General features: G+C 37.8%; 1 protein-coding gene across 2 annotated transcripts in view; it reads left to right on the forward strand.

Annotated features, from left to right (window-relative positions):
• Positions 1 to 5,102: 5,102 nt before the first annotated feature.
• Positions 5,103 to 24,932, forward strand: part of jakmip2 (janus kinase and microtubule interacting protein 2) — a 67,690-nt gene continuing 47,860 nt past the window's right edge. For both annotated transcript variants that reach the window (XM_002936708.5, XM_012959805.3), the window contains exon 1: positions 5,103 to 5,268. The gene's annotated coding sequence lies outside the window, so the exon portion shown is untranslated. The remainder of the gene's footprint in view (positions 5,269 to 24,932) is intronic.

The raw sequence follows: 24,932 nt of genomic DNA on the forward strand, positions 1-24,932 counted from the left end.
ACATACATGGATTGAGTGATTAGCTTTTTTTATAGCAACATTATAATATTTATTAATATTACATTCTTCAAATAAAAACACTGTGAATAATGTCTGCATAGTTTGTCATGGTTACGCATAAGGACTAATGCAGTTTAGGTCCCTGAGCTAAGAATACATCTCAATTAGATAGGCATCCTCTTTCTATTTGTACTTGAACCTTTTGGAAAGTATCCTTGCCTCAGTGGTTTATGTGTATTTCTGTATTTGCATTACCAATGTAAAACTTGGTGTTTCATTAAAATCAAGGCCATTAACCTCTAGGTGACTGTGACACTGTCTTCAAAAGTGCATCTGAAATTTAATTTGTCTTTTTACCAATCCACAGATTTATTATTTGATCAAAGAAACCAAATGATATTAGTGTGTTTTCATGCTGAATTCCATATATTGAATAAAATGGGATTGCGATTGTGTGTTGTTATGTGCCATGTGTAAATAAGACTAATAATGGGGTGTACCCCCTGCTCTCCGATTATAAAAGTAAATCTGAATGGACAAAGTAGGACTTTGCAGGGCTCTACAGTTGCTCCATGCTTTTACCAATCTCGGCTAAAGGAATCTAAACCCTGAAAACAAATTGATGTAAAATTGCTCTTCTAAGCATGTTTGCAATTTAAATACATTATATTTTTCTAGATTTCAAGATATTAGACATTTTTACACTGCTAATATAACTAATACATCTATTTTTAACAGGCCATCATAATGAAATTGACACAGTTCTGTCAAATGGCCTGACAGAAAGTTATAAATTCTGTGGTCTTTTGTCAGCAGAAATTTAACTTGTCAGTAGTGACCTGCAGGTGGTGCTGTTTTTCAATTTTATTATAATACTGTAATAAACACCTTATGATTTAATAGGCAAACAGATGCTTTTAGAAAAACATAGATACTATTAAGAAGTGTACCTTGCAGTGGAGTTTTAAACATGAACTACCCATCCACCTTTTGTTACTGGCACAAGGATAAACAAATTGTAATGGTTGCCTATTAGAAATATGAATGTTTTATTACATGAAATTAGTTGGCATTCTACTACAGTTTTTTCCCAGAATTCTGTGTTTTTCTTGTGACACAGCAGTGATAATGTAATTTTTGGACAAACAGTTTAGAATTGGTATCCCCACAGTAGCAAGAGTGAGTTCCTATGCTTGTATTCTTTGGCTTCAATTGATTTTTACTTTTTGCAGGTAATAATTGTAATAATTAAATCTGGCATTAGGTGTTGAGATGCAAGACATTGCAAAATAATACATAATGATATCATAGGAGTTAGTAAATGGCAGTCAGAGCAAAGCATCATGCGTTAGGTGTTTTAATTCTAACCGTGGCAAGAGAGTACATTATGACAAAATAGCTAGGACAAACAGTTTGGATAAACAGTGCATTATGACATGAATAAAAGTAAAACCTGCATTATTGGAGAAATGGGAAAAATTCAGGCAACAAGTAAATTCTATCAGTAAAAAGGGGTATTACAAATGGATGATCGCCAGCATCAGTGTGATTGTTACTGGTGAGAGATGGTGCTGCCAAAGAGAATAGCTGGACTGTGATCTAAAGCAATTCTGAATTAAACAGAGGAGAGAATCAGACACATACCTTGCAAAGAAATTTTAATCTGAACAAGACTGAAAATGAACATAAGTAAATATCAAATGCTTCACAATTAACATATATGGTATATATGTACCTGTAAGTAGGCACAATACATTTTGTGAATAAAAATAAAACTGTTACTCATGTAACACAACATGCTTTTGGCCATTTAGTATTTATATCGCAATATGTATGTTATCAACTATAATATAATGGTAGTAAATTAAAGGCAACCAATTGTCTCAATTAATTTTCTAACTTGTTTGTCAGTTTACTACCAGTAAGTTTCAATACAGCAAAAGTGATCTGCATTGAATAAAAGAGGAGCAGTAACATTGCATATGCTAAATCATATAAAAATGTGTCCATAGACACAATCTCTATATCTGACAGTTTTCTGCTAACAACTTTGAATAAAGCATAACTGCCCTGAAATAAACAGGAGAGAATCAGACACACATCTTAGGGCAGTGGCACAAGGGGATATTAGTTGCCCGTGGTTAAATCTAGGCTACCACAGGCAACTTCCCGAAATACCTTCCCACCAGCAATAAAGGGAATAGTTGGTGGGAATGCGCATACGGTATTACACTTTCCGAAGTTGGTCGAAGTTTCCTGCACAGGAAACTTTGGCCAACTTTGGGAAACAAAGCTTAGTGTCTTTTGCCACCAAGAGAGATTTCTTGCCAGTGATAACCAAGATTTAACCAAGGGCAACAAATCTCTCCATGAGCCACTGCCCTTAAGGTAGCCATACATGGGCTGATTGTAGTTGCCAATATCGGTCCCTTGGACCAATTCGGCCTTTGCAAGGGCAGAATCGATTGGGCAGGTTAAAAGATTTAGTCGGATCGGGGACCGCATCGGCTCGTTGACTGCGCCCATTGCCTGATATCGCCCACCCGTAGGTGATCCGCTTGCTTGGTGAGGTCTTAACGTTTATGGCCACCTTTAGGGCTCTGGCACACGGGGAGATTAGTCGCCCGCGACAAATCTCCCCGAACTACCATCCCACCGGCGAAAATGTAAGTCGCCGGTGGGATGGCACACGCTGCGCAGGCGATTTCGGCAAATCGGCGAAGTTGCCTTGCAAGGCATTTTCGGCGATTTGCCGAAATCGCCTGCGCAGCGTGTCCAATCCCACCGGCGACTTATATATTCGCTGGTGGGATGGCAATCAGGGGAGATTAGTCGCCTGCAAACAGGGAGATTTGTCGCGGGCGACTAATCTCCTTGTGTGCCAGAGCCCTTACTCAGTTGCATAGAGGTTTTAACCTGATGTCAATAAGGCAAGACTGTACTCTCCCTCTGTAGGATTCTGAGCAAGATAGTTTCTCTGCTCCCTACTATTGCTCTGCAGCTGGTGGCAGCTCCAATAAAGCACTTGATGTGCCTCATCATTCACATACTAATTACTTGATGATCCGTTCCTCTCCCAACAGGTCTATATAGGCCCCTATTATGATCTGATTGTTGGCCCAGGGGTTAATTTAGGTCATGCTTTGGTGGGCTAAACCTCAGCCTTGCCAAAATGAGCTGATCTTATCATGTATGTCTAGCTTTATCCTGTAATAATAAGAACAGAGCAGGTGCCACATCTAAATAAACACCATTTATTAGTTTCACCCTCCAAACAGTTTTTCCAGTTCAGTTGTTATCAAACGGTACATTTGCTAAAACAGAAACTTTAGCTCCTACTGAAGCCCATTCTGAGCCTTACTGAAAGGGGAACTCCGGCTTCCAACCCAAAATTTGTTAAAGAGCCCCACACAACACAGAAACCTCTAATATACCTATCGCATGAATAAAGACCATTTTTATATGCTGAAATCCAGCTGCAAAACAGTTCTCTTTTTGCATAATTTGAAATCCTGGCAGGGGAGGAGGGACTAAAACACTGACGTTACAAATTGTAACAACTTCTCCACAGTTTACAGAGAGCATGCAGGAACTACATAATCCACAATACATTGCACTGTGTTGTTACTTTCCTTATTGACATCAAGTTTACAGGGAAATGTGGAATTTGGAGGATGCAGGCTGAAATCTAGCTGAGGACAGTTATCTGTTACATTTTTTTGAGTTTCAAAGTAGTCAGCCAGATCAGCAGGAGAACAGGGGCAGGCTTGGGTAACTGTTCCAACCCATATTATTTAGAGATTCTGGATTCAAGCCTTTTTCAGCAGGATTCAGATTAGGGCTAAATCCACGCTCTTGGCCGAACAGGATCCTTAAAATTATGTGCCTTTTTGTCACATAAACATGGAAGTTGATTTTTTTTTTCTTTAACCATTCCTTGTCCTGATTTGCATATGCAAATTCTGATTCGGTTCAGTATTCGGCCGAATCTTTCACATATGTTCAGCCAAATCTGAAAATAGTGGATTTGGTTCATCCCTAATATTATTACATTAAAAAAAGGCTGCATATTTTTTAATTGGTTGCTTGAAATTATGTTTACTATTCAAAAAGCTTAACTTGTGTTTCTGTGGGGTCCCCTTGAAGGCTGTCACAAAGCAATTCTTACAGGTGATAGATTTGTTACTGGTATTTCTTGGATGCTGCTGAGATATGTATCAAGTAGTAAAGCAAGCAGCAGAGGGAGCAAAAAAAGAAAAAAAAACCTATTACTTTCACACAGAAATCACCGTTTAATACTTTCACTTACAAAACAGCTCTCTGGTATCAGACAGTTAGCGCAAAAATTCAGCCACGCTCCAATTGCTTGTTGCAATTCCTCTCTAGACTCCAGGCTCCCATCTAGCACCCTGTCCCAAATATTCCTGGAGTAAATGAAGGGTGTAAATGGTGAAATGAAAAATAGGGTGAGAAAAAAAGTCAAAGAAGGTATAGTTAGATACAAAAAATGATGTAAGGTCCTTTTAAGAGGTATTTGGATATATTATTGACATAATATATGGACATGTCTCCATTTCTAGCGCTAACAATCCCATATGCTTTAATAAATGATCAGTACTAAGATTAATGCTATTGTTGTGCTTTCTGGGAGCAAGGTGGCAGTAGCTGCCTTCTTCAATCCTCACTTCCTGTTCAGGAGGCTGCAGGCCAAGGTCTGAGTGAGGACACCAGATGTTGTGAACTACAAATCCCAGAATCCTCATGCAACAGCTGCTAGAAAAATTGCTGATCCACTGATCTGGGTAAGTAGCTAATTCAGCATCACATAATCAAAAAGAATGCATGTATTATAAATATGCAGATACACATAAGAAGACAATTATACATAGATAGATTATTTCCACTATTTCTTAATATAAAGGCAATATGATGATTCTCATAAATGCCTTAGTGTTCATGTTCCTTTAAGGTACCACGGGCTCTGTAGTTGATCCCCTACAGAGCAATCCTACATGTTGATGGCAGCCCAGTTTCCATAGGAACCATTTAGGGAGGGAGACTGCAGTTCGAGGCTCCATGAGCTCATTCTGTGTCTGCCAGTACTGGAGGAGGAGGGAGGGGCAGCTGCTTTCTTCCCTGCTGCCTGCCATCCAGCCATCCTCAGCATCATCACAAGCACAGCTGCTGATGTGTGGCTTATACAGTGAGCAGCAAGATGGACACTGGATTCACATTGCTCAGCTTATTTCCCTGCCAGACCTCAACATGGTAAGAATGCAATGTCCTATTCCCCTTTGCCCTTCCCATGGAAGACAGTAACCTCTATACTGTGATACTCAAGGATTTCTTTATAATAGGTTTTAATTTATTACCGGTTGGAAAGAAACTGCTGGATTTGAATATATATTGTGCAAAAATTGATGTATTAATATCTGACATAGGTATTTAAGGTAATATGAACAGGGAATGCTTTTGTACAGCTAAGCAACTGATATTCTGATTCCAGTCCATTTAGGATGGGCCTTTAGCTCCTGCTTATCTGGTTAAATATGTTTTTCCTTTGACTCGAGTTCATTTATATTTATTTATCATATATATATGAGATGAATCTGTTAGATTTTCACTTTAGCGTTCACCTATTTTCTTCTTTTAAAAGAATGAGACAGAATATGAAATATCTAGAGCCATTATTATTGAAAAATGGCTGCAAGGTGTGTAAATATTTTATAAGAGAAATACCTCTGTACATCTCTGGCTTGGAAGAACATTATTATTTGCTGTTGTAAAAAAGAGATATGACAAGGAGATATCAAGATAAATAAGAATATAATGATATACCTTATATTTGGTATTTGTTACATCTCTAAAACCATTGTTTATAGCTTAACCCAATATGAAGTATGTAATAGCTTGATAAATATGGTGATAACGTGGTGCTGTACTTATGCTGTACTTGTGTGCCTTGTATAGAGATTTGTGTGTCTGTGTAGTAAACTGTTTAATGCTGTGCAGCAGGCATGTCCCAGACACAGCACTGCCTTTAACTATCTGACAATAATATACCCTGTTTGTATATGCCTGTTGTCTTTGGTGTGTCCTTGATTATCTACTAGGAGATATAGTATGTTTATCGCTTATGAATTCATATGATTCTACATTTTAGCCTTGCTAAGAATGAAGCCTAGGTTGGATCTTGTTTGGTATCTCACTTGCTTATGTATCTTGGTGAGAAACACATGGATATCTGCTCTGCACCATTTTACCGCTAGATTACCTTTTCTACTACAGTGAATAGTGGATGAGCTAGAGGCCCATGTAATTCAATGTGTGTGCTTTGTGCCAGCAATGAAATATGTACCATTCTAACTGCATTTTTGCTTGCCAAACCGGTTTTCAAAAATCAATTTACTATTCTGCTATAACCATGTATTTCCGGGAGCTAATGCTGTAAAACACTGACTGGATATTGCTTTTTTCAATTATTATTCTTTGTTCTGGAAAGGCTGCTCATGTCCAGGCATGGGCTCTTGTGTTGCCACCATTTTTTTTTACCTTTGCAAAGTATATGCCAGAATATTACCCTGGAGAGCTTATTTGAATTAAATCAGGAGACAGATTGGCTTTGTGATGGAGCAACTGGGGTCTGTCGCTCAACATTATAATTGTCAGCTCTACTGAGAAGATTTATCTGTTACACATAACACTCTTTAACCAGTTAAATTAATCTCATCAACAATTGTCAAATTGTCTTGCCAGTGTAACATATTTAATGCACATCCTAGTTCTAATCACATGTCGAAAATTGGGTAAATAGCAAGTATACCTTCCAGGTACACTATACCTCTATAGTTGTAATTTAGTTTACACTACATTCTTTAGCTATAATTCACTGTGCAAATCTGAACAAAGGCCCAAAATTACATTATCTGACAAACAGTTTGTTGTCTTCAGTCCATGTACTGACTACTTTATAAGTAGAGTGGAAGTGACCAAGATTTCAGTAGCCATATTATTATCATTATTATTGTTATCATGTATTTCTAAAGCGAAACATATTCCACAGCACTGTAGAATAAATGATGTTGAATATACAGATTTGCATAGAAAAACAACCAATGCCCAAATAAGCTTACAATCTGAAAGGAGAAGGGGTATGAGACATAGTATGTGTGGATGGGCAAGATCAGGAGATGGCAAGGTGAGAGATGTGACATTGTACATTGCATTTAGCAGCAGGTAGTGCACACTGAGACAATTCTAAACTAGATGAGAGTAAACTTCTCTAAAAAGCAGGGCCAGAACCAGGGGTAGGGAGAAAAGGTGCCTGCCACCTAGGGCGCCATAGTGGGGGTGCCAACTAGGCACGTATACACACAGACAACAACAAACAGAGGTGTGTGGGGGACAGCAGTGGAGGAAATTTTGTTGAATGGGGAGTGTAAGTTGAGGGAGACTTTGAGGGGAAAGGTGAGTGGGGGAGGGAGGAGGGGATCTTGCCTTGGAGGTCCATTTGCCCTGCTCTGCCAAACTGGGAGAAAGAAGAATTGAGAGACAATTCTAGAGAAGGGGCACAGCCCTAGTAAAATCTTAAAGGGCATGTCAACCCCAAAATAATTTTTTGCATAATGAAAGAAAACATAATTCTAAGCAACTTTCCAATATGTAATAATTAAAAATGTGTAGCGCTTCATACGTTATTTGTAAATGTTATTGCTATTGAAAGCAGCATTTGCTGAACTCTTGGTTGTTACATTTTAAACAATGTTGCAAAGGTCTTGATTCTCCAGCAATGCAGGTCTGTCATTCTGCTGCCTTGTGTTACATTGTTTCAACAGTCAGAGCCACCAGGGCAGAGAATAGAAAAGGACAGGTAAACACTGCTTCTAATAGCAATTATAAATACAAATAATTCAAAAACCATTACAAACTTGTAATAAATGTATAAATGTATAATGTATAATTATTATATAAATATTATATAAATATTTAAATTATATAATATATTATATATATATTATATATATATATATATATATATATATATAATATATATTATATATATATATATATATTATATATATATATTATATATTATTATAATATATATTATTATAATATATTATATATATATATAATATATTATAATTATATAAATATTATATAAATATATTATTGCAAAGCTGCTTAGAATTTTGGTTTCTTTTATTAGGCAAAAATTATATTTTGCGTTGCCTTGTTCTTTAAATACAAGTGTGTCAGGAGGTAATGAGAGAGAAGTTGAGGTCATAAGAGGCACCAGGCCTGGGTTAGTGGAAAGGTCACAAAGGCCCGGGCCTAGGGCGGCAGAAATTTAGGGGTGGCATGTTCATGCGCGATCAGGGAGGGGGGGGGAATGAGCCTTGGGGTGCCCGGAACACAAATCCAGTGCTGAGAGGCACATAACAAGCAGTTTGGTGAATACCACAAAGTGGCAAGGCAGAAAAGAGTGGTTGCTGAATTGTATAAGCTTAGAGGCAGTATTTACTATGGCTAATTGGTCATATATGCCCAAGTATCCACCGACTTTCACCCATTGATAAATGTGCTTCTAAAAATCCCATAGAAATAATTATATATTAAGTTCTAAATGCACATTCTAGGAAAATCTGTCCCTTAGTGTTCAGTTGAACTGAATATGAACCCTAAAAGTTATGTGACTGGACTGCTGAAAGTGAAACATTTTACCCACATGAGGTAATATTTGAGGGGACATTGCTCAAACTGAAAATTTAGACTTTGTTCAGTATTTGGCCAAATAAAAACATTATTAATGTAGTGCATGTCTAAATCAAACCTAAACAGAAGTTTGTTAGAAAATGTTAATGAACTGTTGCGAGGTAGTTGTAGTATGAACTGAATATATCCTCTTTCATAGGTGGTATACCTTTCTTCTAAGCCCTTGTTTTTTTTGAATGGTGGTTAGGTGGCTGTGCAGTACAGTACAGTTTGCTGCAGACCATATACAGTAGCCAACATGGTCCTTATCTATACTGATTACAAATATTGTATACCATTGTCCTGTTTTATGGAAAATAATCTTTAGTTGGTTTTCTTGCACCCTATTGATCATGACCATCAATTCTTAATTGCAGCTTGCACTGATCATTGTGTACAGACCAGAAGTGTATACCAGAAGTGGTATTGAAAATCTCTGGTCTTGTCTCTGGTCTTGTCATAATACAGTAAACATTGTTATTCATATTTTTATCAGTTTCGGTTGTACAAAAAATACATATTGTTTTTGTTTCCTTACACAAAAGGAAATTTTGACCACCACTATGTTCTGTGGCTATAAAAACACATTTTCCCACCTGACATATGTTATTTTGGAATGGTGTTTTGCTGGTCATACTGGGCCCACTAATAAGGGCATATTTACTTGAGGCATAGATGTAGTCTTTATTTTCAGCTTGAAAAATTCACTGTAAGGAGCAGAGCAAAGTGCTGTCAGGACCTGCTGCGCCCTGCACCTGCTGGAACTCTCTAACCTATGAACATGAACTGGTCAGACGTTCCCTGGGCCTATTGGAGAAAACCTCCCTCCAACAAGGCATAGGTGGCAGAACTGAGATTGTTAAGCAGTAGGGGAAGTCAGCTTCTTGGGTCCCCTATGCTCTAGGTGCAAAGGGCAGAACAGGATGAAAACTTTGAAAAAGCATCATGATTTACATCTGTTTTTGCACTTTGCACCTTACACTACATTTTGTCAAATGCTGTAAATGGACTAGAATTCATTGTTTAATGAGGGGGCTAAAGTTTGGATTTATGGACTTATTTTGTTGTCTGCCTCTTTGCCACCTTCAATATATGCAACTAGACTGCAAATTATTGAATATTTGGCAGTATAATCAAAAAATATGTGAAATAAAAAGGAAAATGTAATAATAGATTTATAGGCACTAACCCTGATCAGAGAGGCAAATTACCATATTCCTTTGTTACCAAGATTGACATGATACTTGGTATGGGAGTATTATTTTAGCGGCAAGAATTAAGTCTTTAAAGGGATACTGTCATGATTTTTATGGTTTACTTTTTATTTCTAAATTACACTGTTTACATAGCAAATAATTCACTCTACCATTTAAAATTTTATTCTTGAACCAACAAATTTTTTTTGTTGTTGTAATATTGGTGTGTAGGCGCCATCTCAGTGCACTGTGCCTATCTGATCTTTCAGAAAGTGCCAGCACTACACATTAGAACTGCTTTCAGATAACCTATTCTTTCTTGTACTCCCATGTAACTGGAGGAGTTGCAAGCCGGACTTGGATTTCTTACTATTGAGTGCTATTTTGATATCTACTGGGAGCTGCTATCTTGCTACCTTCCTATTGGGAGCTGCTTGAAACCCACCAACTCTTGACAGACCCAGGCCCCTTTGTCAAGCAAAAATACAAATGAAAGCTGGAAAGGCACAGCATACTGTATATACTGTTAGATTATTGAAATAGGTTCACTGTGCGATCTAATTGTTGGCCCAATGCATGGGTGGCAAAATATGGCAGAGATGCGTTTGTTTGGCAACCTTGCCAAAGGAGCCGATCTCATCCTATATGGCCAGTTTGACATTGCAACCAACCTGTATTTTATTTAAACCTTATACTCGTAAGCTACCATACAACACTTTTCTTATTCCTTTTTCACATGTACAACTCCAGATATTCCTTAGTGTTTTACTGCTTTTTGCCATTCCTTTCAGTGCTTAACTAGGCTTCTCCCTTATGTTGATATGATAAGGTTAATAAAACAGAAATACCATGTATGAGGCACAGGGATCTGTGACAAACAGACATTCATTCAAAAAAACACTTTATTGAGCTTGTCACTGATACAAGAACTCTGTGTGTGGGTCAAAAGTGGTACAATTTTGCACACAATAGCACTCCACCTTTCAAAAAACCTTTCTCAGTTCCTATGCTTTCTGGCTGATGTTTTGGTCACTTTTGAATTCTGGCGGTGCTTTTACTCTAGTGGTAGCAAGAGTTGGAGTCTACAACCCACACAAATGGCTCTACACAAAGCACTACACAAGTTTTGTTTAATATGGACTTTAAGGGGTCTATTTACTAATGGGTGTTTTTTTTTGCGCAAAAAGGGCCTGATTCACTAAAGTCCGAAATAAGGAGTGCTATTTATAGCATGCGTTAAAAATCTTATCACTTCTTATTTTTCGCTCGATTCACTAAAAGGACACTTGTCATAATTAAGAAGCTATGTTCTTGGCGTTATTTATCTTGCAACGACATATTTTCAAGCAATATATTACGCAGCGCACAACATATTACGCAGCGTGCGATATTTTACGCAGAGCGCAATATATTACCCACGTAACCATTACTTTCTGAAGACTACCGTTCTGAAAATTTTGCGCTCTGCGTAAAATATCGCGTGCTGCGTAATATGTTGTGCGCTGCGTAATATATAGCTTGAAAATATGTCGTTGCAAGATAAATAACGCCAAGAACATCGCTTCTTAATTATGACAAGTGTCCTTTTAGTGAATCGAGCGAAAAATAAGAAGTGATAAGATTTTTAACGCATGCTATAAATAGCACTCCTTATTTCGGACTTTAGTGAATCGGGCCCAAAGTTGCACAAAAAGCATTGAGGATTTTTTGAGATTTACTATGCAGTAGAACGGCTAAATATTCAAATCCAACAATTTGCCAACTAACATTTGTCAAGATCACGTAGAAGTCAATGGCAGAATTTCCCTCCCTTCACTTGAAGATCTTTTTTTGCTTCGAAACTTTAGAGTATTTGAGTTCTAGTAAACTAACATTTGTAGTAGTACAGTCAAGCTGATATCCCCTATAATTTAAGTATTTTGAGTACATTTTCCACTCACATAGTTCTAGCAATGAATTTTTTATGCTGCAGCACTGATTGGTGAACGATGAAGGGTTATTGTAACTATGGTTGGTCAGACAAGTTGACAGTAGGATTTAGAGATCTCTACACTGATCGACCGAGTCAGGCCATTTTAGGTTAGCGTATCCATTATTTTGGATATTGAGTTCTCAGCCTGATTTGACACAATGCTTAAATATCTGTTCAAATGCCTTTTCTGCATCCAGACAAAGGCAACAAATCTTAACAAGATTCAACTACTGAGTTCCACCTCTGATCCCATATAATAATGGCAAATACAGTGGCCTGACAGTGTGTTCACAACTTTCCCTAACCTGGAAGCAACATAAGTAGGGTTGCCACCTGGCCAGTATTTTACCTGCCTGGCCAGTAAAATAAATGCTTGATGCCAATGTTATTAATAGGTAAAAAAAGGCACAAATATAGAAAGGTTGGTATTTTTTTCCAGAAAAGGTGGTATCCCCACAGAAGTACATGAAAAATGCAAATGACAGAAAGAGAAATAACAAGGATTGAGTTTCAGTCCCACATATTTGGCATACTGTGTTTTCCTTAAAAATGTGTCTAACAAACATATATATACCATCTGCTCCTATTTAGCTTCTTTTTTACAATATATCTGTAGAGGCTTTTTATAGATCACCCTCAATAATTTAAAATATGTGTGTGCAAGGCAGTTATTAAGAAACCCACAATACAAATTCATGTATGGCAAATTGTATAGTTTACATGGCAATGAAAGTGAAAGGCACTGATGTCAGCATTTATTATTAATCATATATTTATTTATAAACCGCCAACATATGTCACAGCCTCTTCAGCAATATATGGCTTTAGTGCATCACTAAAATCATCTAGAAGCCATACTAGGGGTATTAAAAGTGCATGGCATGGTGCAAAGTGGTGCAATCTGACTCTTTTTGCACTCTGCACCCTGTCCAGTTCAATCTATCTATCATCTATCTATCTATCTATCTATCTATCTATCTATCTATCTATCTATCTATCTATCTGTCATGGCATATATATATGCCTTTTGTGTCTAATATTTTTACAGTTACTCTGCTGACTGCTGTCTGTACAAAATGAACCCTCAGAAATAAGGTCAGTGTTACATGATCCATTCAAACCCCAGGGAAATGAGGATTACCATGAATGCTTGGGGGTATGCTTAGCTAGTGGCCTAATTGTTACCATGGTAATTGAAACTGTAAAGGGGAGTTAGGCTCTCTGGAGGATTTCAGAGGAGGGGTAAGAACCATGCATTTGGTGTGACGCTGATAATCCAGGTTATACTTCAGAATATATGTTCCACAGGAATGAACACTTCTAAATGTGCTTTATTACCTTAATGGCAGCATTTGGACATCAATATTCAGATTACTGAGTGAATCCTTAAATGGTGGATGCCAGTCATAAAAGTACATTTGTAGTGCATGCTATGATGATGATTAAAATGGCAGAAATGGCAAAACACTGGGTGCAGTGCCTCAAATCTGAATCTTACAGATTCTAACAAGTGGAGATGACAAATTGTCAGTTACAGTACTTATCAAAGGATAATGACAGAGCAGTTGCTGCCATCATAGGCTGAATGTAGAACATGCACGTGTTTCTTTATTCAAAAATAATCACAGAAACAAAAACATACACACACATAGAAAGCCGTTTTTCATCATTTTTAAAAATGAATTTGTATATAACTTGTTTATAACTTTTAGGAGTAGCTACTCCTTAAATGTGTTCATATGAAGTCAGCAGTCTTTCAATTTACATAGTGATGGGACAAAAGGCATAAATCCAACCTACAAAATAATTTTCATATTGAGTAACTAACCACCCCCACCCATAACAGGAAGGGCAGTACGTTAAATACTGATGTAAAGAACATTTAATACAGAGCACAGTGAATTCTTAATGGGGACCTGTCATGTCTAAATTCATATAACTATTCAATTTCTTGCTATGAAATTCCCTCTGCTCTGAGATTTGCGTGACTGGATGGAGCACCAGAAATTCCTTTCAGTGATTGGCACAAATATTTTTTCAGGGCTAATAATCCTTGATCTGCAAGGATCGGTCTAAGTGACCCAACAACTGGCAATACATGCCCTTGTTTGGTTGGGCATTTTGACCAGTTACACCCATACTCTCCAGCCATTTGCTCATCTATGGCCAGTTGTGGTTCTGGTCAGATCAAAAAGTTCCATTGGATGTCTAAAAGAAAGAAAAGAGGATCTTCTTGTCTGCTGTTCTAAACAATCTGACCAATGGAAAGGGGGCTAAGTATGTGTTTTGCCCCTTGTGAGGTATTGGCCTTTCAACCTACAGACCAATCATTCAGATAGTATGTGGGTCAGCAGCCTTAACTGTGTTTCCTAATATTTCCACTCTCACTGTGTGCAGATGGTACCAGCTGTTCTATGCTTGAAACCATGTATTGAATTGAATTATGTATGTATGGATGGATACACAGCACTGTACAATCTTACAATACATACAATTACACACTGGGAAGACAAGTGTTATAATAAATACAATAAATAAATAAGTATAAATACACAGAGATTAAATGCCATGTAGTGTAAGACACAGTAGGAAGGAGGTCCCTGTCCTGTAGAGCTTACAATACTATAGAAACCTAGCCATATCCATTGAATAATAATACTTAGCAAAAACCACAAAGGGAACAAATTTTAATCTAATTTGCATGTTGTATCATGGTGCACAAATCCAAACACTTCAACCTCCTAGTTTCATCAGCTGTCAGGGGTGTTGATAGGCCTGATAATCTTGTGGTAGGTGTACTTTGCCAACTGCCACAGGTATCAATAAACACATCAGTTAATGCAGGCTGGTCCCATTATAATCCAAAGTATTGCCTACATTGAATGTGTGTGCCAGAGTCTTTTGATAAGCCAGCAAAACCTACAGAAGCTGGCATGCATTTGTGCAGTCATCCCACTTCTTGAGGCAATATCATAAGATAATGATTAAATGAGGGATCTTGGGTTGGCTTTCAATGGAACAGCATCATGAATATTATCTTTTTTAGTGAGCATTTAAAATTCTTTTACTCAATAGAAATGATTTGTATTCAGATGTTGCAGTAAATGTATCAGATGGCACCACAAAAAGTACAGTATAGGAAATGGTGCCTACTTGGATGGACTACACCACAATGAACTGAAAGCTAGGATGTCATCTTCTTTAGCTATTTAATAAATCATATAAACAGAATGAATCTTTGAGCACGATCATTTGTAAGAGCGGAGGAACATACCCATTAAAATTCATTCCCTGAGGCTGCTTGTGTGATTGTATTAAAGAAAATTAATTATTTGGGCACGGGATCTGCTTCAAATTCCCGTAAATGTTTTCAATGTTTGGTTATGCAGGATTATGTGTGAGAGGCTGTAATTAATGTAAATTAGAACTTTCAGGTCACTCATGTGGTAAGGAGATAAAAGGGCAAGTTTTTTCTTTATTTAAAGGTCACTCTTCCAGTAGGATTGCCACTGAATAGGTCTAAACATGCAAAGTATTCTTAATGATCATTCATTTTCCTGAAGGAAAGGATAAGAGATCCATTATAAGTACTGATTTGCTATAAGAATAATGCAATTTCATTTTTGTCTCTGTATCGATTCAAAAGCACAAACATTACCAGCACTACCTTCTCAAAATCCTCTCTGATATTCAATAGTGAAACACAAAGCAGAATAAAACAGTTCAATATTCTACAAATATCCTTTGGATCTAAAGGCAAATTTGCACATGTGTAATATGTTATACAGTATTAATTACGTTACGTTGTCTTTGATTCAGCAATCCCACTTTGTGCTGTGCTGGGAACAACATCAGTGGCCGCATTTGGCACATCAGCTGCTAAGTAGTAAAATCGGAACCAAGCTGAGCAACTGGCTTGAAATCCCAAACCACCAATGTAAATCTCATTCAAATTCCTTCCTGTGCTCATGCTCCAGTCACACATCAGAATTATCACATCCATCCAGCACTTCCCTTGTGAAGCCTAAGACAGGCAAATCTGGAGATATATGACAGCAAGTTGGGCAGAACCTATGTGATTAATGGGTGGACAATATCAAAAGCTGGCAAGGTCACAGATTTAGTTATATTACTATATGGATCCTTTTCAACTAAATGAAAACTGTAAATGCCCTTCTTAGTATTAAGTTGTGCGTTTATTTTAAAAGACATTGTCCTAGGGCTAAAACCCTGCGTCAACTATATTTTTTTAATGCCAATTTTTTTGGCACAGGTACTGTTATGGTATCCGCTATCTAGAAACCCATTTTCCACCAGTAGGCTCATTACTAAGGGGGCAGTACCTTGTCCTATATAATAGCTAAAATAGCATAAATCCCTGTTCATAGCAAAATAATACGATTGGATTGTTTTCCATTTGTAAATGTTTAGTAGCCTTAAGAAATGGTGCTCCACATTACAAAAATAAAAATTATCCAGAAATTCCCCTTTCCCTAACATTCCAGATAATAGATCCAGTACCTGTTCAACAACCCTAGTTATTATATCCTAATTTCCTGGATATTATGCCATACGGCCATATGCTTTAAACTGAGATCATGCCAGTTCCCAGACTGGCACGCTACAGTGGATCATGGGACATGTAGGGCATTGCAGCACCCTTTACAAGTGCTCAGCCCTAGGTGCAGGGGATGAGAGAGTACCCAGAAGCCAGATCCAGAAAATAAGTGAGAGTTGAAATAAGAGACTTGTATGTGGCACTCCTGGGAACTGGCAGCTATGTGCCATAATAGTATTCATTAAAAACACAACTGACCCACAATTGACCTAAAGACCGGGTCTGCTTGGTGTCAGGTATATAGAGAAATTAATTATTTTGGCCAAGAAAATAACTAATGGATTAAACCAAATAAATTAGGGACAATATCTTGGATAATAATATGGAATATTAAAGAATGATAATTTAGCATATATTCACAAAGATTGCCCTGCCATCTGCCATATTGATTTACTTAATGCTGGCTTTATGAGCACATTTGTATAGTCACATTTGCAAACACTGTCTATGGAAAATGCTTTGTTTAAGAACATAATGATCTGTGCACATAAATGCAAGTAGTCATTCAAAGAAGATAGTGTCCACTCAGTAAGCCAAACCCTCTTAGTGTACTCTACTTTTTGTCGAAGAAAAAACATACGGAATATAAGAACTGCATTAAAACAGAACACTGAGTCACTGTAACTTATTTTTTTCCAAACAACAGACAATGGATTTACAAAAGAACAGATTATATCCATTAGCTTAGAAGAACCTTGCACACCATTTTACCCTTTGTTAGAAGCTTTATTACACAGTGCAAGCAGTATCTAAGTGGAATAATATAGTACCACACTGAACAATGGAACTCTTTATTGATAAACCTAGCCCCAGGTGCATAACTGCATTATTTGGATACTGTCTTCTGCACAACCACGTGTCTGCACTTTTAAGCATTACAGTGCTAGTGGCACTTTAGTGAGAAAAATAAATCTGTCCTACATAATTTTACTACATTGTGGACTGATCAAGTATAAAGTGCTAGGGCCTTTCTCCATTGTATATCAAGCAGTTGCAATTAGCTCTTAATGTAGCCTTATTCAGAGCTTACAGCTATAGGGCCTGTCTGCTTACTCTAGCATAAAGCAAAAAATGGGTTTATATGAAGAGAGAGAAAGAAATTCAGCATTTCATAGTATATACACTACCTAAACTTTCCAATAACAGAACCTAAAATGTGGTGAAAATGTGCAAACTACCACCATTTTATAATATTTCCTTTTGTTCTCCCTCTCACCCTTTCCTCCAACTCATAACAGAATTAAAGAATTAATGGGCCAGTAAAACTCACGACATGTGGAGACAGAAAAACACCTGCGATATCCCATGTCTTTGATTATAAAATAGTGATTTTCCATCTTTTTTAGAGATGTCCAAATTTGGTCAGGTGCCTATGAAAAGAGCCATTTACAAATAGTTTCAAGTAACCCCAGGAATAAATGAGCTTGTATCCCATATCTCACCCTGTTTGACTGGAAAACTGGATTTACTGGAGTATTTAGAAAAGCAAATTAGCATCGATCAGAAATGTCAGCGTTATGAAATTTCCACTATAGTCAGTGATAGATGACAGTCAGATCTGTTGTGCCCCAGAGAAGATGGCACATTGGCCATAAGCTACCATAAAGTAAAAAAAAAGTGTATTTACATTTAGGCTAAAGGTGCATAAGGCAAGATGTGCTGACATTACTTCTGACACATCCCCTTGATTTCAGTGAAAGCTGCGCAACACCGCTCGTTAGCAGGCTGTTATTGGCTGTACTTGCATTTTACTATGTTGGAAACTTGTCAGAGGCTATGTCGGAGCCTTTATGGACCTTTGTACAAATAGAGAATGTTCATAGTAGAAAAACATGGCACACTCTGACAGCTGTTTGTGCTTTGTGCCTTGCCTCAGCATTGTAAATGAACCCTTAAAATCATTTACTGATTTTTAACAGCATCATATTCCCACAAATATGTTAATTGTCCTGGAGATCCAGGCGATGTTACTCTAAGCAGTTAGACAGCTCTGTATGAACCCATGCCTGCTCTGTGCTAGGGTCTTTAAGGGAGGCATCTGGGTATAACCTGTATATTGCCCAACCTAGGTCTTTCAAACCAACATACATCTCATTAGCCTTTAATGAATTTATGCTGCCAACACTTTTTTCCCTCTCATGGTGGATCTAGAAATGCATGTAATAACTATCCGAAGCACAAAGAAGTATATTGGATACTGTCAGTGTTGTTAGCCATCCATATGGTAGGCCACTGTTGGGAAAAAAGGTCAGCATTCCCACACAGCACAAACTGGAAACAAATATAACTATTCATTGTCCTGCCAGGAATTTAATTTCAACATTTTTGTATGATCAACAGAATACACTGACTCACAATGCTGTGGTGCGGAGTACATTTGTTTAGCCATGAGAGCCACATTTCCTTTCCAGTGTAATTGCTTAAGGGTAAATTTATTAGAATTACAGTTAACAATTGTACTATTTATGATTTTTTTTTTTAATTTATAGATTTTCCTCACTTTTTCTTGACAGTATTTTCTCAACTATAAGGGTAATGCCACATGGGTCTGACTCTTGGCTTGTGTTTATCCACAGGCTGAGAATCCCTTCCTGTGTGGCATTATCCTAAAATTCAGAAGCTCAAACTTACCGGGATTTACCCAAACCAATAGCAAAATTATAATTTCTTTAATGGATTATCTTTCCATTGCCCACTTACTCAGGAATGCTCAAGAGTTGTCAATAGAGTGACTGAAATCTTTTAAAATGTAAACATTTGAAGAATTGGTAATGCTTAAAGTGACATTAAAATCCTTATTCATTTTTTTATATTAGTACATACAGCTGTGTAACATGTTGCTTTCATGCCAGCCTCATAGAAGAAGGAACAAGATATCAGTACCTTATCTTCTCTGTGTGGAACAACAGTCCTGTGGACATAACCTATAATTACAAGTTACAGTGTAGTCCTACTGAAGTACACAATCAGATACGGGAGGATCCTGTGGTTAATCACCCACTCTACCTTTTCACTGGATACTGGTGCTACCAGCTACCTAAAAACTTAGGGGCAAAGAGCCCTTTGTCGTCACAATAAACTACTTACAGTTTATTAAAATATGTTGCACTCATGGTGGAGACATAAAAGTGGCAGAAAAATCTGCAGTGACAAATACACATATTACACATCACTCACTCCAATCATAGAGAGCAGGGTGATCTATAACCCATAAGAGCAATAAAACTTGATGCCCTTTGCATTACGATTAATCAAGTTTGTAGAAACTTAAGGACAGAACTCCAGCAGGATGCCTGAGGGCTCTTTAACAGAATAGGCAGTAAAGTACTATTTTGAATCATGTACACCTATAGGAATTAGTTCTCCCTTAGAGAACTCCCTTAGAGAAATCTCAAATCAGCTAAAAAAAATTCAGCAGTCTTTCTGGAGATGTGTAAAGGTGGCCATACACGAGCAGATCCGCTCGCTTGGCGATGTCGCCAAGCGAGCGGATCTTCCCCCGATATCCCCACCTACGGGTGGGCGATATCGGGGACCATTTAGGTAAAAAAAATAATAATCCGATCGTTTGGCCCTGGGGCCAGACGATCGGATTATGTGGGCGGCAATGGGGCAGTCGGATCGGGGACCGCATCAGCGAGCCGATGCGGTCCCCGATCCGACCAGATTTTCTAACCTGGCCGATCGAGATCTGGCCAATTTCAGGCCAGATATCGGTCGGCCAGGCCGCTCTGCTCTCCCCATACACGGGCCGATTAGCTGCCGAATCGGCAGCTATAGTCGGCCCGTGTATGGCCACCTTTAGTCCCTGGGTGCCACAAACAGTTCATATGTGTAATTGGAATTCTGCTAACAATATATTCCACAATGAAACCAATATCCAAGCTCAGGGTTGGACTGGGTCAGCTCCCCCACTAACCTCCCTCCTGGGATTGCGCTTAGCTACACTTGGGGGCTGTGGGAGACCCCTGGGGTTGCAGTCCCAGAGGGCCCCATTCACCCTAGTCTGACCCTGTCTAAGCTAACCTATTTGAAAATTACATGGGACCTCAAGTGTTTTTTTTTTTATTTTTTAAATGTAAAGGCATACTTGTTGGCTGCATAAAAGTACAGCAGTGCTGTGACAATTATTTCTCATATAGCATGATGGATGACTGGATTAAATTAAAATGATGATGTCATACAGTGGAGCCTATGGACCCTTTGGGGCACATTTACTAAGCCACGAACGGGCCGAATGCGTCCGATTGCGTTTTTTTCGTAATGATCGGTATTTTGCGATTTTTCCGGAAAAATGTCGCGACTTTTTCGTTACTAATACGATTTGTGCGAAAAAAACGCGTGTTTTTCGTAGCCATTCCGAAAGCTGCGCAAAATCTGCCGATTTTTTGTAGCGTTAAAACTTGCGCAAAAAGTTGCGCTTTTTTCGTAGCGTTAAAACTTGCACGAAACGTCGCACCTTTTAAGTTTTAACGCTACGAAAAAGGCGCAACTTTTCGCGCAAGTTTTAACGCTACGAAAAAATCGGCAGATTTTGCTAAACTTTCGGAATGGCTACGAAAAACTCGCGGTTTTTCCGCGCAAATCGTATTGGTAACGAAAAAGTCGTAAAGACGCCGAAAAAATCGCAAAAAATACGAAAAAGTCGCAAAATGTTCGTTTTCAAATCGGAATTTTTCCAATTTGGTTCAGATTCGTGTCTTAGTAAATGTGCCCCTTTGAGTAGACTGGTAGACCATGATCTACCTTCTGGGCACCCCTGGCTTTGAGCTAACATTGGCCCTAGCAATCAGAGAACTGCTGAAATGACAATCTGGAGACCTGCTTAAAGAAAAGCTTAATAATGAATAAAAAACATTAAAAAATCAAGACTATCAGGGCAGATTTATTGAAATGTGAGATTAGAGCTCACCACAGAAAAATGCCCCCACTTTCTGTTTATTCCTATGGGATTTTTAGAAGTGTATTTATAAAATGGTGAACTCTAACTTTAACCCATTGATAAATACGCTTCTAAAAATTGCATAGGAGTAAATAGAAAGTGGATGTTAACAATTGTCTATTGAAGGATGAAAAGTTGCTACAGTGAAGAAGATTGTGGTGATTGTGGCATCTCTTTATGTTATAGGAAGGTTTAGAAATAAATATTATATCAATGGGAAAATGTGGTGCTGAGTTTTAAGAGGAATTAAATTCTGTGAACGTATATTAGGGCAAGTGCACATGTGGTTTTTGCCTCCGGTGTGAAATTGTGCTAGCGCCCAGTGTGACAAAATGCCTGTAGATCCCTTTGCGTTGGACAACATTGGATTCTGCTTTTTCCCCAATATGTAATAAAAGGTACAAACTTGCCCTTGTGCAGTAACTCATGGCAAACAATTAAAACAGATGACCAGTAAATGCTACTTCTCTTCTTAAGAACCAGAGAACAGAAAAGGATAAACAAACACTGCTTTCAACTGCAATTACATTTACAAAAAAGAAACAACTTTAAAAACATTGAACATTTATAGGAAATGTATACAGGAAAGTAGCTTAGAATTACATTTTATTTCATTATGCAATTACAAGGGAGTCCCTTTTTAATTATATTATGAAAGTTTGCCAGTCGCAGTGACAGATTTTATACTTAATACAGGTATTTTTATTATGCCTGAATTGAATCAGGTCACACTGCACACAAATGTCATGTATTGCTGTGAAAAAGTAGCACAAAGAGAGCAATAAATGTAGATGTGCCATAAATTCTAAATGCAGATAAGTAGTACATTTATCAGATATGCCTACTGTAGTGTTGCAGTTTGGATTTTTAGAACAGACACTTGCCTGCCATCTGCAGTGGCAGCTTTATTACATTTTCTGCCCAGCCATGTTAACTTGCTCATTTACATTCTGCTCTGCAGTTACACTAAGAAGCTGCTACACAAAGAGGACCTGGCAAATTGCTGCAGTGCAACCAGCCAAAGCCTCTCCACCCCTCCGCAACCAGACCCAGAAGGTCTTCATAATCATCTTTATATAATTAGCCTGTTATTTCAGCCATCCATCTAGTGATTATCACTGGCTATATGTGCTTTCAGAGCATCTACCAACAACACTATTTAACTGCTACAGTGAAAAACGCCATCCTTTCTAACCATCTTTTTGTGCTCATTTGTATAATGGTATTTAGCAAGATATACATACATACAAGCGTTTTGGGTGAATTATACTATCATTTTAGAATTTTGAACTCTTTTCTATGCTGGAATAATTTGTTTCAAAATAAAAAAAATATATGGCTGAATTCTAAAGCATTGGTACAATGTACCTCTATTTAAATATCAGCCCCTAAATCTAAACAAAAATCCAACATGCTACTTGCCTTGGGGAGTAAGGATTTAGAAAGGGGATAGTCATGCTGCTGTACAGCACTGAACACTATCACTTTATAGGGCAGAATGATGCTCAACTACTCAAAGCATTTATGATATTGACACTGGTACAGTTTCATCTTTGATGAATGTGCTTTCCTGACAGTCAGGAAAGTTTGTTAGAAAAGTAGATTGAACTGCCAGGATTTTCACAGGTGATATTGCCCATAGCAACCAATCAGCAATTAGATTTGAACAGTCACCTACAAGTTAAATAATATAAGCAAAAAATAAAAGCAAAGATCTGATTGGTTGCTATAGGCAACATCATCAGTGATGTTGGCTTACACTCTATAATAAATATGCCCCAATGTTCTGTGTTTTTCCCTGTGTGTAAGTAAGGGAGAGTCAGGAACCAGGGGACACTATAGCGACCAGGGTCACCTAGCCCTTTAAGTGTTAGAAAGGACCAAGGCACATGATCAGAAGTGTACACAAATCTAGAAATGAGGACAGGAATGTACAACTGGGAAAGTGACCTAACAAGAAGGGGCTGGTGTCACTGAGATTTTTATAACTGAATTCCACACAAAAGTGCAGTATGCTGGCTTAAAATCTGATGTGTAATGTGAGCTTTTCCTCAGTGGTCACATCACCGTCAATGGTTCAGTGACTTCTTTTGGGCTGGCAGGTACTCACTAATGTTATTTACTTGGGGCTCCCTAGTTAAATAGATATAGAGTCCTTGTTAGGGAAGAATGTTATTAGCAAGTGGGCCTGTCCGAGACTAGTAACTGTGATATTTCTTCATTTCTCCCTCAAAGAACATATAGGGAGAGTGTAGACCTGAAGATATGATAGAATGCTTCATAGAAACAAGAAACAATACTAACCATCATGGTTACCTAATCCTATTCCACCTTTCTAGATTCTTGAATGGTTTGGTTGCAGGTTGGAAAACTTTAATATTCAGATAAGGTATCCAATGGACTAGCTGGTCACTAGAGTCCTTTGTGAGAGTGCTTCAAAGCAGAGAGCAGGGGGAGAGGAGCTAGGACAAGAAAGTTTTTTTTTTCGTTTTTGTGATTTATCCATTCTTTCTGTTTCATTCTCTCTTTGTATTCTACCCAAAAGTATTGACGTGCAGCTAATTGGCTCGCAATCAGTTGTGGCAACTTGTGCATTAATCTATGGTGGCTAAATCACGGCGATTAGTCACCACGATCATAGCTGCAACAACTAACCATCCCATGTGTCTTCTCCCTGAAGGGTGCTTCATTTGTTCTCTAGCCCCATCTAACGCTCTAGCTATTGCAAGTAGGCATACTTGAAATGCAGTGAGATCAGTTTTTATTGTTGGATTTTAGGTTTATGTTAAATCATGTTAAAATACCCAAATATTTAACAAAGACCCTACTTATTATGTGGCCATAGAGGCCAGAATACTTGGAAAGAATGCAAATGAAACCCTGATTCAAAGTGCCTAGTAGTTGCAAACTTCCTGTTCCTATAGCTTTGAGGTATCTGTGTCCCTGTCCCAAAGAGATCACAATAAGGCTTGGTTCCAGGGCAAGGGAAGATTGGTAGTTATGGTTTATTACAGTAAAATATCCCTAGTACCTTAACCACAGAGCTGCTCCTTTAGTACAGGTATAGGACCTGTTATCCAGAATGCTTGGGACCAAGGGTATTCCAGATAAGGGGTCTTTCTGTTATTTGGATCTCAATAAAACATTAAATAAACCCAATAGGATTGGTTTGCATCCAATAAGTATTATTTATATCTTAGTTGAGATCAATTACAAGGTACTGTTTTATTACTACAGAGAAAAAGAAAATCAGTTTTAAAATACTGGATTATTTGATTAAAATGGAGTCTATGGAAGACAGGCTTTCCATAATTCGGAGCTTTCCGGATAATGGGTTTCCGGATAAGGGATCCCATACTATGGTACTACTGTAGTACTACGGTAATACTACTGTACTATGATTTTAAAATACAGTTACTATGTTAAGTAGATTCCAAAGACTATGGAAAA

The sequence above is a fragment of the Xenopus tropicalis genome, chromosome 3 (assembly GCF_000004195.4).
Source record: "Xenopus tropicalis strain Nigerian chromosome 3, UCB_Xtro_10.0, whole genome shotgun sequence".
NCBI classification, from domain to species: domain Eukaryota; kingdom Metazoa; phylum Chordata; class Amphibia; order Anura; family Pipidae; genus Xenopus; species Xenopus tropicalis.